Source organism: Callithrix jacchus, chromosome 1 (assembly GCF_049354715.1).
Source record: "Callithrix jacchus isolate 240 chromosome 1, calJac240_pri, whole genome shotgun sequence".
Taxonomy (NCBI): Eukaryota; Metazoa; Chordata; class Mammalia; order Primates; family Cebidae; genus Callithrix; species Callithrix jacchus.
In genome coordinates, this window is record NC_133502.1 from 141836442 (window position 1) to 141850289 (window position 13848).

Sequence of the window (13848 nt, forward strand, 5' to 3'; positions counted from 1 at the left end):
TGCAATTCAGTTTTTTCTTTGAAAGATATGTCAACAAACTTCTTATGATCCCTAAAAGTTTCACTGAAGCTATAGGTTCCTAAATCTTTGTAAGGTTGTCTCGCACCCTCTAGAGCACATCAGCATGCCGTCAACGAAATGGATTAGTGTGATGGTTCTGCAAAATACACAGGTGGTCCAGAGCTCATCAAACTATATGACAGAGGGAAGAAGGGTTAGCATAACCCTGAGGGCAAATTGTAAATGAATATTTTTGGCCATCCCATATGAATACAAAGTGTCTCTGATCCCCTTTACTGATTGGAATTGAAAAGAATGCCTTTGTCAGTTCACTGGCCATATACCATGTACCTGAAGACTCATCAGTCTGCTGTAGCAATTAAACCGTATCTGGCACTGTAGCTAAGATTGAGGCTACTGCTTGTTTAAGCCTGCAGCAGCCTTCAGTCATTCTCCAGGATCCACCCAGGGATGTGATATTGTTTATGTTTCTCTGAGTCTGCTTTCTAGGGAAAATATTGTTTGTTTACTATCTTGGCTGGGAGAGGAGGAAAGGTGAGGGAACAGTTTCAAGGTTTCTACCTGGCCTTTCTCAATATTATGTCTTTTATCTCATAGGCTAAGAACCCAGTATGAGAGTTACTCTAATATCCAAGTATACCAGTGCAGTCAGGAAAAGGAAAAAATAACCACTGGGTGCATCCACAAACTAAGCGGGTCCACTCTGAGCCAGATTTTAGCCAGGATTTCATTTGTTAGCTGGTCTCTGTAGACCTCCTGTTCTATTAGAACCATGAAGATGCTTTGAGCCTCCAAATAAAAACTCAGACTATGTGTCCAGTAGTCCTCAAAATGTCTGGGTATTTTTCCTTCCATGGTTTACAATCACCCAAGTAAACAGCTCCAAATCCTTTTCAGGAAAAAACCAGGGGATTCATCACAGTATATATTGGCCATGGTGTTGCTACCTATTTTTCTCCCAGAGAATTCATGCTCTATTACCATCTCCACAACTCCCTCAAGCTCAAGCCCCTTGGCCATCCCTCAGACCTTGAAGGTTGTAACAATTATTGTGGCCTCTATTACATTGAAGCTCATTAGTCCCATGGATATCAATGAGCCCAGCTCTGTAACCACTTCTCCTACTATCAGCCCCTGAACTGCAGAGGGAGCCACCACTGTGGTGCTACTGCTGCTTTCAGCAGTATTTTCCTGATGGCCTAGATGAATTATATGTCTTCTGAGCTCTGCCATAAGACATAACCAACTGGTCTGTTTTGTAGCCTACATAATATAGCTATTCTTGCTTGCTCACTTTCCTCAGCCTCTCTATTTCTTCTACCATCTGTCAGAACAGCTAAAGCGTTTCTACTTCACTCAACATTGGCCATCACTTTCTTGAAGCCTCTAAGAACCACCCTATTCTCTAGAGTTCTTGCCAGGGTGTTAAATCCTGTGTTCCAAAAAATTGTTCACAATCAAAGTATGATGTAGGCTGATAAAAAGAAAAAAAGTTCACAAATCATTATCCAGACTTATATTCCAGCCTGCTTGAAGTACCCTCAAATACAATCCCAGGTAGCTTCTGCCAATATGTGATAGCTAATTCTTTTAGTTCCTTCCTTTTTTCTCCTTTATCAGGTCCATCGCTTCCTGGTCAAGTTGTCCTGGTATTTAACCCTAAGTTCTTGGCCTAGTAGCCAGGAGAAGAGATAGGGCCCCTGAGAGGGAAGGGACTCTGCAACATCTATCAATACACAAGTGCCGGCTCTTACTAGAGAAGAGTAGGCCACTTCTGCATAGTCTAAAGGTTCAGAGGGGTCTTTAGAGCCAACATCCTCAAAAGCATTAATTCAGATGTCTCTGTGCCATATGTCAGGGTCCCAAGTTTTTCCAACCAGGACCATTACTGTAGCATAATAGACCTGCCTTGCCTGCTTATTTAAATGTTTCTGGATTAGCCAGGCATTATGGCACATACCTGTAAACCCAGCTATTTGGGAAACCGAGGTGGGAGGATTGCTTGAGTCCAGGAGTTTGAGACTACAATGTACTATGATCATGCCTGTGAATAGCCACTGTATTCCAGCCTGGAAAACATAATGAGATCTTGAAAAAAAAAATGAAAAATGAAAGAGAGAGAAGAAAGAGAAAGAGAGAGAAAAAGAGAAAGAGAAAGAAAAAGAAAAAAAGAAAAGAGAGAGAAAGGAAAAGAAAAAGAGAAAAATCTAAAAAATCAAAACTAACTTCTCTGGACCTCTTAACTGTTAACGGTCCTCTGGTTCTCATTATCCCTGTGCTGAGCATCAATTCAGCTTAGCAGTAGCCAGCCAACTCCACTGTGTTTGTATGCGCTGTTCCCCCATGTCTTCCAAATGACAGAATCACTGTACCAGCAAAGGCAATCCTTTCTATCAGGGAGTTTTCCCAGGTAACGTCTAGTGAAATCTTCAGCAACTGCACCACCACTGCATGCCAGGGTCTATCCATCCTCCACACACCACCCAAGAGGGAGTAATCTCTGGTTACCAGACAATGGGTGAAGTATACCTGGAACTCCATCTTATACCTATTTTCTTGGACCGGGTGTGTTAGTTGGGTCATCAAATGAGAAAATGTCAAGATGAAATTAGATACACAAGAGCTTTTGAGGGGTTGAGAAAGAGTGAATTCCTGTGAGGGAAAATAGAGGGAATTAGAGAAGGCTGGGAGAGCTATCAGAACATGACACAGGTCTGAGTCCGGTGCAGGTGAGATAAAGAAAGGTTAGTTTGGAAGAGCCTTACACTGCTGCTATGGTATGAATGTGCCCTCCAAAACTCATGTCAAATTTAATTGCCATTGTGATGGTATTAGGAGGTGGGATTTTCAAGGGGTCTGCCCTCATGAATAAATTCTGTTATTTCGGGAGTAGATCGGCTATCACAGGAGTGGACTCTTGATAAAAGTATGTTTGATCCCCACCCTTCTTCTCTGTCTCCTGTACTCACTTGCCCTTCCACCATGTTACGACATGGCACAAAGGCCCTGGACTGATGCCAGTACCATGCTCTTAAGCTTCCCAACCACCAGAATCATGAGCCAAATAAACTTTTCTGTATAAATTACCCGGTCTGTGGTATTTTGTTATAGCAGCAGAAAATGGACTAAGACAACTGCCATGCAGTTTTAAGAAAATTTCAGCAAGGCCAATGGGAATTCCTCAAGCCAAAGTAGCCTGTCAAAGGAGTCCTACACCTTGTCGGAATAGGCCTGCCTCAGTATCCCTACTGCAATCACTTGCTGGCTATGAACAGTCCGTGGGAAGTGTGGCCTTAGTGCAAATATAGTTGATTCAGAGTGCAGCAGCTAGAGTTGCCAATACTATGCTCTGCAGTAGGAGATAATGAAAGGTATATTTTTTACGGTCACCACAACACCTTGCAAGATTATTTGGAGAATTAAATAAAATAATATATGTAAAATGTTTATACTTAACACATGCATTCTGTTTGTTGTTGGTGTTATTATTAATGGTAGTTGGTTCCTAACTGCCTCATTGAGAAGACAACATCTTGTCTATTTAGAAGCTACCTCCTTAGCATCTTGACACATTCATGGTTAAATCTGATAGAAACAGATTCTTTTGATTCTGTTCAACAAGAGCTTCAACTTCTGGTGTGTAAGACAGGGTTTTTTCTAAGTGATTGACACTATTTCTCTCCTAAGATTCCATACCCACTTCCAAACCCATTTGAAGATGTGAGTTTGCTGTTTTACAGGTTTATAGGCACAATTTTAGATTAATCTAATAAAAGCCAATATATTATAGATAGAGAATTCTAGTTCTACATGGGGAGATTCTTTGACAATATGTGAAAGAACCTTAAAAAGTATACAAACATTAAATAATGACATAATTTTTATATGAAACATAATTTTTATATGATAATGATGATGAAGTTGGTGGTTTAAGAAGTTGCATACAGCTATAGACTGTCCAGGGTTTGGTCTTATAAAGAGAAGGCAGCTGGGCACAGTGGCTCATGCCTATAATCCCAGCACTTTGGGAGGCTGAGGTGGGCAGATCACTGGAGGTCAGGAGTTCGAGACCAGCCCGGCCAACATGGAGAAACCCCATCTCTACTAAAAATACACAGTTAGCCAGGCATGGTAGCACATGCCTGTAATCTCAGCTACTCGGGAGGCTGAGGCAGAAGAATTGCTTGAATCCAGGAGGTGGAGGTTGCAGCGAGCCGAGATTGCACCATTGCACTCCAGCTTGGGCAATGAGAGCAAAACTCTGTCTCAAAAAAAAAAAAAAGAAAGAAAGAAAGAAAAGAAAAGAAAAACAAAGAGAAGGCAGGAAGGACAATTTGGAATTGACACAAGCATGTACAAGGTCACACAGATCCAGGTCAGGGTGATGAAATTTGGAAGAAGCAGCTGAGAAACATTTAAAAGGAAAAAATCATCAGAAATTTGTAATTAATTTGCTCTGATTAATAAAAAAGGGAAATGAAACAAAAAGCAATCAACAGTTCCCAGGTCCTAAGAAAAAAAGGTGGTTCAGTTGAGAAGGTAGAATGGACATCTGTTTTTAAAATCTGCCCATCAATTCCTTTCTCCTCTTCTTCTACCAACAGCAACCCTCTCCTTTAGAGAACTTCTCCCACTCCACTCCATGTGGTTCTCATTCAGCCAATTATAGTACTGTACTTCTTTGTCACAGGGTGAGCTGGAGACTCGAACCTAGCCAATTGTAGACTCCATCCTTCTGGCCACAGTGGTTGTCCCGGTAATGGGCATATGACAAGTCGTTTCAACCAATGACCTTCCTTTAGGTTTTATTTACAGCTATGTGCTGCATAAATGATGTTTTGGTCAATGATGGACAAAACAGACAATAATGGTCCCATAAAATTATAATGAAGCTGAAAATTTTCTATCACCTAGTGACACTACAGCCATTGTAAGTCACAGCGCAGCACATTACTCACATGTTGATGGTGATGCTGGTGTAAACAAACCCACTGTAACTAATATTCTGAACTAGTTAGTGCAGCGTTTCATTGTGTTGTGGTTGGTCTTTTAACTAGGTTTGAGTTTTTTTCTCCTCTGCTGCGAGGAAAGAATACCGAAGTTTTATTTTTGTTGTTTTTTGTTTGTTTGTTTGTTTTCGGCATTTGTATTATAAAAACCTGGTGTGGGGAGGGGCACAAAGCTCCAGCCCACTGAACCTCTGCCAGTTAAGATGGTGTTGGGTTAGGTTACATCTGATTACTGTCCTGAGAAAATCACTTTTATAGAGATGGCCTTCAAGTGATTTTAAAATTTATCCTTCTATTGAAGTTTTTAGGTCAATTATGTATGTTGACTAAATTTACAAATAAACTTGTTTATCCAAAAAAAAAAAGTATAGCACATACAACTATGTACAGTGCATAATACTTGCTAGTGATAATAAATGACTATGTTTATGTATATAAATGCTGACATGCTTTTTATTTTAGAGTGTACTCTTTCTACTTATTAAAAAACAAAGTTAACTGTAAGATGGATTCAGAAAGGTCCTTCAAGAAGTAATCCAGAAGAAGGCATTGTTGTCAAAAAAGATGACAGCTCCAGGCCTATTATTGCCTCTGAAGGCCTTCCAATGAGACAAGATATGAAGGTGGAAGGCAGTGATGTTAATGATCCTGACTCTGTGTAGGCCTAGGCTAATGCATGTGTGTTTGTGTCTTTGTTTTTAAGAAAAAAGTTTAAAACGTAAAAGTAAATAAAAATGTTAAAAACAGGAAAAAGCTTACAGAGTGAGGATATAAGGAAAGAAAACATTTTTGTACAGCTGTACATTGTGTTTATGTTTCAAGCTAAATGTTATTACAGGAATAAAGAAGTTTTTTAAAAATTGAAAAGTGTGGGCTGGGTGTGGTGGCTCATGCCTATAATCCCAGCACTTTGGGAGGCCGAGGTGGGTGGATCACGAGGTCAAGAAATCGAGACCATCCTGGTCAACATGGTGAAACCCCGTCTCTACTAAAAATACAAAAATTAGCTGGGCATGGTGGTGCATGCCGGTAGTCCCAGCTACTCAGGAGGCTGAGGCAGGAGAATTGCTTGAACCCAGAAGGCGGAGGTTGCGGTGAGCTGAGATCGTGCCATTGCACTCCAGTCTGGGTAACAACAGCGAAACTCCGTCTCAAAAAAAAAAAAAAATTGAAAAGTGTGTAAAGTTAAAAAGTTACAGTAAGCTAAGATTAATTTATTTTTGAAGAAAGAAAAAAATTAAAAATGTAATATAGCCTAAGTGTACAGTGTTTATAAAATCTACAGTCATGTGCAGTAATTTCCTCAGGCTTCACATTCACTCACCAGCCCTACTCACTGACACCCAGAGCAGCTTCGGTCCTGCAAGCTCCATTCATGGTAAGTGCCCTATACAGGTGGACTACTTTTTATCTCTTATACCATATTTTTATTGTACCTTTTCTGTGGTTAGATAGGTTTAGATACACAAATACTTACCTTTGTGCTACAAATGCCTGCAGTATTCCGTACACTGACATGCTATACAGGTTTCAACCTAGGAACAATAGGCTATGACACATGGAATAGGTGTGTAGTGGGCTATACCACCTAGGTTTGTGTAAGTACACTCTGTGATTTTGCACAATGATGAAATTACCTAACAACACATTTCGCAGAACCGATTCCCATGTTAAGCAACACACGACTGTATTTCAAAGGCTGAAAATATCTGAACTCTCAAGCATTTCACATAAGGGATACTCAACTTGTATAGATAGATTAAAAGTTAAAATATGAGAAAACACATAGCATGGAAGCTCAGAAGAAAACTAGACTGCCTACATTAACACCAGACAAAGTCGACGTCAGAACAAGAACTATTACCAGGAGTAAAGAGCCACACTTTATCATGATAAGAGGGTTGATTCCCAAAGGTAGCATCACAATCCAAAGGTATATGCACATGATAACAGATGCTAAAGCATAAACTAGGATTGTTAAAAGTCAAATCCACAAGTATACTGGAACATTTAAACACTCCCCTCTCTCTAATCAATAGAACAAGCAGATAGAAAATCAGTAAGGATACAGAAGACTTGAATGACACTATCAACCCATTTGACTTAATTGCCTAATTTAAAGAGCACTCCATCCAACAATATTCTTTTCAAGTGTGCATGGAATATTCACTAAAATAAACCATATCTCTAGGGGATAAATAGAGAAATGTGAATCAAAACCACAGTGAGATACCATCTCACACCAGTTAGAATGGTGATCATTAAAGTCTGGAAACAGCAGATGCTGGCGAGGATGTGGAGAAATAGAAATGCTGTAAACACTGCTGGTGGGAGTGTAAGTTAGTTCAACCATTGTGGAAGACAGTGTGGCAATTCCTCAAGGATCTAGAACCAGAAATAACATTTGACCAGCAATCCCATTACTGGGTATATACCCAAAGGATTATAAATCATTCTACTATAGAGACACATGCACATGTATGTTTATTGCAGCACTATTTACAATAGCAAAGACTTGAAACCAACCCAAATCCCCATCCGTGATAGACTGGATAAAGAAAATGTGGCACACACACACCATGGAATACTATGCAGCCATAAAAAAGAATAAGTTTATGTCCTTTGCAAGGACATGGATGAATGTGGAAACCATCATCCTCAGCAAACTAACACAGGAACAGAAAACCAAATACTGCATGTTCTCACTCATAAGTGGGAGCTGAAAAATGAGAACACATGGACACAAGGAGGGGAACATCACACACCAGGGCCTGTCAGAGGTTAGGGGGAGAGGGGAGGGAGAGCATTAAGACAAATACCTAATGCATATGGAGCTTAAAACCTAGATGACGGGTTGATGGGTACAGCAAACCACCATGGTACATGTATACCTATGTAACAAACCTGCATGTTTAGCACGTGTATCCCAGAACTTAGAGGAACGACAAAGAGAGAGAGAGAGAGAGAGAGAGAGAGAAAAATTATAAGCCAGTTGCAGTTTAAAAAAATAATAACCACATGAAAAATAAAATTTATATAAGTACATGAAAAAAGAATTGAAATTATACAGAGGATGTTCTTGGACCACAATGGAATAAAATAGGAATTAATGACAGACAGATATCTGTGAAAAAACTAAAATACTTGGAAACTAAGCAAGACACTACTAAATAGCCCATGTGTCAGAGAATAAGTTCCCAGGGAAATAAGAAAACACTTTTAATTTAGTGAAATTTAAATATATTAAAATTTGGGAATGTTTCTATCAATAAAGAAGAATAATATGAAATTAGATAGTGGTGATGATAGCACAACACTGTGAATGTGTCAAAAACCACCGAATTGTACCCTTTAAAAAGGTGAATGTTATAATATGTGGATTATATTTCGATTTTAAAAAAGAAAAGAAATATATTGGGATCAAAAGGCTAAGCTTCCACCTTAAACTAAAAACAGAAGAGCAAACAAAGCCTAAAGCAAACATAAGGAGGAAAATAAAAAAGGTAAAAGTAGAGTTTAATAAAATTATAAGCAGAAAATCTATAGAGAAAATCAATTAAAACGAAAGCTGATTCTTTGAAAAGACCAATAAAATTGACAAACTTCTAGCCAGACTAAGAAAAAAAAAAAGACACAAATTACCAATATCTGGAATGAAATAAGGTACATTCATGAATGAAATAAGGTCTGTAGGACAGCTGTTAACAGGATAATGAGGAAACACTATGAACAACTATATCCCTATTGTATTAGTTTTCTATTGTACCTTAACAAATTACCACAAACACAGTACATTTATTATCTCACACTTTCTGTGGGTCAAGAGTTCATGCATAGCTTAGCTGGGTGCTATGTTTAGGGTCTCATAAGGCTGCAATTAAGGTTTTGGCTGGGTTGTATTCTCATATGGGGGTTTGACTAGTGGGTAGGCAGAATAATGGTCCCTCAAAGATGTCAATGTCTCAATCCTCAGGACTTATGAATATGTTATAGTACAAGGAGGCTATATGGCAAAGGGGTCTTTGCAGATGGTAAGGATCTTGAAATGGGATTTAATTCTGGATTATATGGGGGGCTCAATATAATCATAAGTGTCTTTATAAGAGAAAGAGATAGGCAAGAGAGTAAAAGAACAAGATGTAACAACAGAAGTCAGAGTGATGTGATGTGAGAAAGATTCAACCATCTATTGTGGCTTTGAAGATAAAGGAAGGGGCTACAAGCCAAATAATACAGGTGGCCTCTAGAAGCTGGAAAAGGCAAGGAATGGATTCTTCCCAAAAGCCTCCAGAAGGAATAAAGCCCTGCTGACACCCTGATTTTATCCCTCATAGGACTCATTTTGAACTTCAGACCCCTAGAATTGTAAGATAATAAACTTGTGTCATTTTAACCTACTAAGTTTGTGTTAATTTGTTACAGCAGCCATAGGAAGTTAACTAACTGAGAAAGGATCCAGCTCAAAGCTCACTCAGATTGTTGGCAGAATCCATTTCCTTGTGTCTATAAGACTGAAGTCTCTGGATTCTTGCTGGCTGTTGGCTGGAGACCACCCTCAGCACCTTGAAGCTTTCTTAACATAACAAAGAGCTTCTACAATAAAATTTACAGCCAACATTGTACTTCATGTTGAAAAACTGAATGCTTTCCCCCTAAGATTGGATGTCTGCTTTCCAAACTCCTATTCAACATCATGCTAGAAATCCTAGACAGTGCAATAAAGAAAGCAAAAGAAATGAAAAGCATAGAGATTGGCAAACAATAATTAAAACAGACTCTATTCACAGAGAACACAATTATCTGCATGAAAAATCCCAAATAATCTACACAAAAGCTCCTAGAACTAATATGTGAGTTTAGCAAGGTCACAGGATACAAGGACAAAACAAAAATCAATTATACATCTATATACTAGCAATGGACAATTGGAAATTGAGACTATAAAAACTGCAAAAATTAGGTATAGGATCTATATACAGAAAACTACAAAACACCAATAAAATAAACCAGAGGAGACCTAACTAAATGGAAAGATATGCAATACGTATGGATTGTAAGAGTCAACATTAAGGTGACAGATCTTTTTCCCCAAACTAAAGATTTAATGTGGTGCCAATTAAAATGCCAGCAGAATTTTAAAATACAAATCAAAAAGCTAATTCTAAATTTTATATCTAAAGGCAAAGGAACTAGAATACCCAAAATTATTCTGAAAAAGAATAACAAAGAGGACTCACAGTACTTGATTTTAAAACTTACTAAAAAGCGATAGTAACTAAGATGACAAAGTAGGATGGGCAAAAGGATAGAGACATAGATCAACAGAGATGAATAGATAGTTCAGAAATAGACCTGCACAAAAATTGTCAATATATTTTTAATAGCTTTATTGAAGTAGAATTGCCAAACAAGGAACTGCACATGTTTAATGTATACTCTTTGATGAGTTTGGACATATGCAAATACCTGTGATCATAGCCAGTGGATATCCAAAAAAGGCATAGAAGCCACTCAATGAAGAAAGTCTTTTCAGCAAAGGGTGCTAAAACAACTGGACATCCATATACAAAATCAGGAATTTCAATCGATACCTCATGTCTCACACAAAAATTAATTAAAAATAGATCATAAACCTAAGTGTAAACAATAAAAGTACAAAGTTCTTTTCTTCTGTAAAAGATAGGGCAAAATCTTTTGTGATCTTGGGTTAGGCAAAGAATTCTTAGATGTGACACTGAGAGCACATCCCATAAAAGACAAGATTGATAAACTGGACTTCATCAAATTTAAAACTTTGCTCTGCAAAAGACACTTTCAAGAGAATAAAGGACAAACTACAGATTGGAAGCAAATTTTTTTGTAAAATACAGTTCACTGCAGCCTCGAACTTCTGGGCTCAAGCAACCACCTCAGCCTCCTGAGTATCTAGGCATGTGCCACCAAGCCTGGCTAATTTTTCTTTTTTCTTTTATTGTAGAGATAGGGGTCTTGCTATGTTGACCAGTCTGGTCTCAAACTCCTGGCCTCAAGTGATCCTCCCACCTTGGCCTCCCAAAGCTCTGGAATTATAGGTGTGAGTCACAGAATCCAGCCTCATACTCGGGATTTTTAGATGCCAATCCTAATAACAAAGAAGCCCAGGGCTTCTGTTTCTTTGGTAGAACAGGTATTAAGGGATTGTTGCAGTGAAGATACAAGCTCTGATTAGATGTCAACATCATTTTAGCATATATATATATATATATATATGTTTTTTTTTAAGAGAAGGGGGTCTTGCTATGTTGCCCAGGCTGGAGTGCAGTGGCTATTCACAGGTGCAATCCCACTACTGATCAGCACGGGAGTTTTGACCTGCTCTGTTTCCAACCTAGGCTGATTCACCCCTCCTTAGGCTACTTGATGGTCCCCCACTCCCAGGAGGTCACCATATTGATGCCAAACTTAGCACAGACACCCTATCAGCATAACACACTACAGCCCAGAACTCCTGGACTCAAGCGATCCTCCAGCCTCAGCATCATGAGTAGCTGGGACTACAGGCACGCGCCACCATGCCTGGCCATTTTAGTATTGTTTACTGCACCAGGAGATTCCAATTTAGTACCGGAGTCTTCATCTACGGTTTGATGACTCTATTTCAACCCTATTAAGATCCCTTTAGGATAAGTGTGGTGGTTCACACCTGTAATCTCAGTGCTTTGAGAGGCCAAGTTGGGAAGATCAATTGAGGCCAGGAATTTGAGATCAGCCTGGGCAACAGTGAAACCCCCATCTCTACTATATATATATATATAGTATATTTGTTTGTCATAGCCAAAGAATATGCAAAAAAAAAAAAAGTTGAAAACAGCCCCTGCCTCGTAAAGACAGTTAAGAGTGGTACAGGCTAGGGCCAGGCACAGTGGCTCATGCCTGTAATCCCAGCACTTTGGGAAGCTGAGGCAGGTGGATCATCTGAGGTCAGGAGTTCAAGACCAGCCTGGCCAACGTGGCAAAACCCCGTTTCTACTAAAAATAAAAAATTAGCTGGGCATGGTGGCACATGCCTGTAATCCCAGCTAGTCAGGAGGCTGAGGCAGGAGAATAGCTTGAACTTGGGAGGCGGATGTCACAGTGAGCTGAGATTGTACCACTGCACTCCCACTCCAGCCTGGGCGATACAGTGAGGCTCTGTTTCAAAAAAAAAGAGTAGTACAAGCTGCTCTTTAGCAACCCCTTCACCTTGTCAGAGTCCCAGCTGCCCCCAGACCAACCTTGTTCACTCCCACCTTGCTTTTTCTTTTGCTATTCCTTTGACGTTGAAAATCTTATCTTGTGTATCATTCTGTATCCTCCATTTGCATAAACTCCTCCAAAAAGTTTGCACTAACCTCTCCATACATTGAACAATAGTTATAACATAGTAAAAGCTGTCTCTCCTATCAGAAAAACTACATATAACTAAAAAATGAATTTGATAAATTTTGATATGACTTTTAATGTTTTAATATCAATAATAATTTAAATGGTAATTATGCATTCCTTAACCCACGTACTTCCTTCTTGAAGTAATCTGTCTCACCCACCTTGGAACTTCCATTGCATTTCATTCCTCTGTTGCACACAACTCATTTTCTCTCTTTTGTATTATGATTATGGTTCTCTGTCAGTGCTTGTACTCTATGAGATTATAGCTCTTTGAGGGAAGGTACTGTCTTATTCTTATTTGCACCCTTACTAGTTCTTAGCTCAATGCCTGGTATACTATAAATGCACAGTATACTTTGCGTGTGTGTGTGTGTGTATGTGTGAGACGGAGTTTTGCTCTGTCGCCCAGGCTGGAGTGCAGTGGTGCAATCTTGGCTCACTGCAACCTCTGCCTTCTGGGTTCAAGAGATTCTCCTGCCTCAGCCACTTGAGTCGCTGAGAACACAGGCCAGCACCACTGCACCCGGCTAATTGTTGTGATTTTAGTACAGATGGGGTTTCACTATGTTGGCCAGGCTGGTCTTGAACTCTTGACCTCAAGTGATTCACCTGCCTTGGCCTCCCAAAATACTGGGATTATAGGCGTGAGCCACTGCGTCTGGCCACTGTATACATTTTTTTTGAATGAAGGAAGGAAATCATCAACAGAGATTTATATATCGATATTACAGCCTCCTTTTCCATATAAGCCCATCAGACGGCCTAGAAATAAAACATTACTAAAAACAGTTCAGAGAACGCTATCTGTGAAACTGTTGGTGTGATGTAATTCTAAAGAAGGTTAGGGGACCCCCAGACTATACAGAAAGCTCAGTCTGCTTTTTAGTGCTAGTTTTACAAGTAAAACATCCATAGTGTCTCTTGAGAAATAAGCACTAATTTTAGAACTAATAAGTACTAATTTTAGAGCTCCATATATTAATGGTTTACAGCCTTTCCTTTCTCAGTGGCAGTACTGAGAAATGGTTAGGAGCTTGGGGTCTGAAGTCAGAATACCTGGATTTCAGTCTCATCTCCATCACGTATTACCAATGTGACCTTGGGTGAGTTGTTTAACCTCTCTGTGCCTCAGTTTCATCACTGGTAAAATGTCGAAACTAACAGTAAACTCCCTCAAAGGGATGGTGTGAAAATTAATGACAATATATTTAAACTGTTTAGAATAGTACCTGGCACTTTGTGTTTTAAAGTGATAGAAATATGTAAGCCATGCTTACCTTATATCCCCTATTGGTAAATTCCATGTTAAGGGCAAAATTTCTTTTTTATATCCCACCAGGGTACCTAGTACAGTGTGCAACAAATACTAGATGCTCAAAAAATGATGTGAATTACATTTGAGGTATACAAA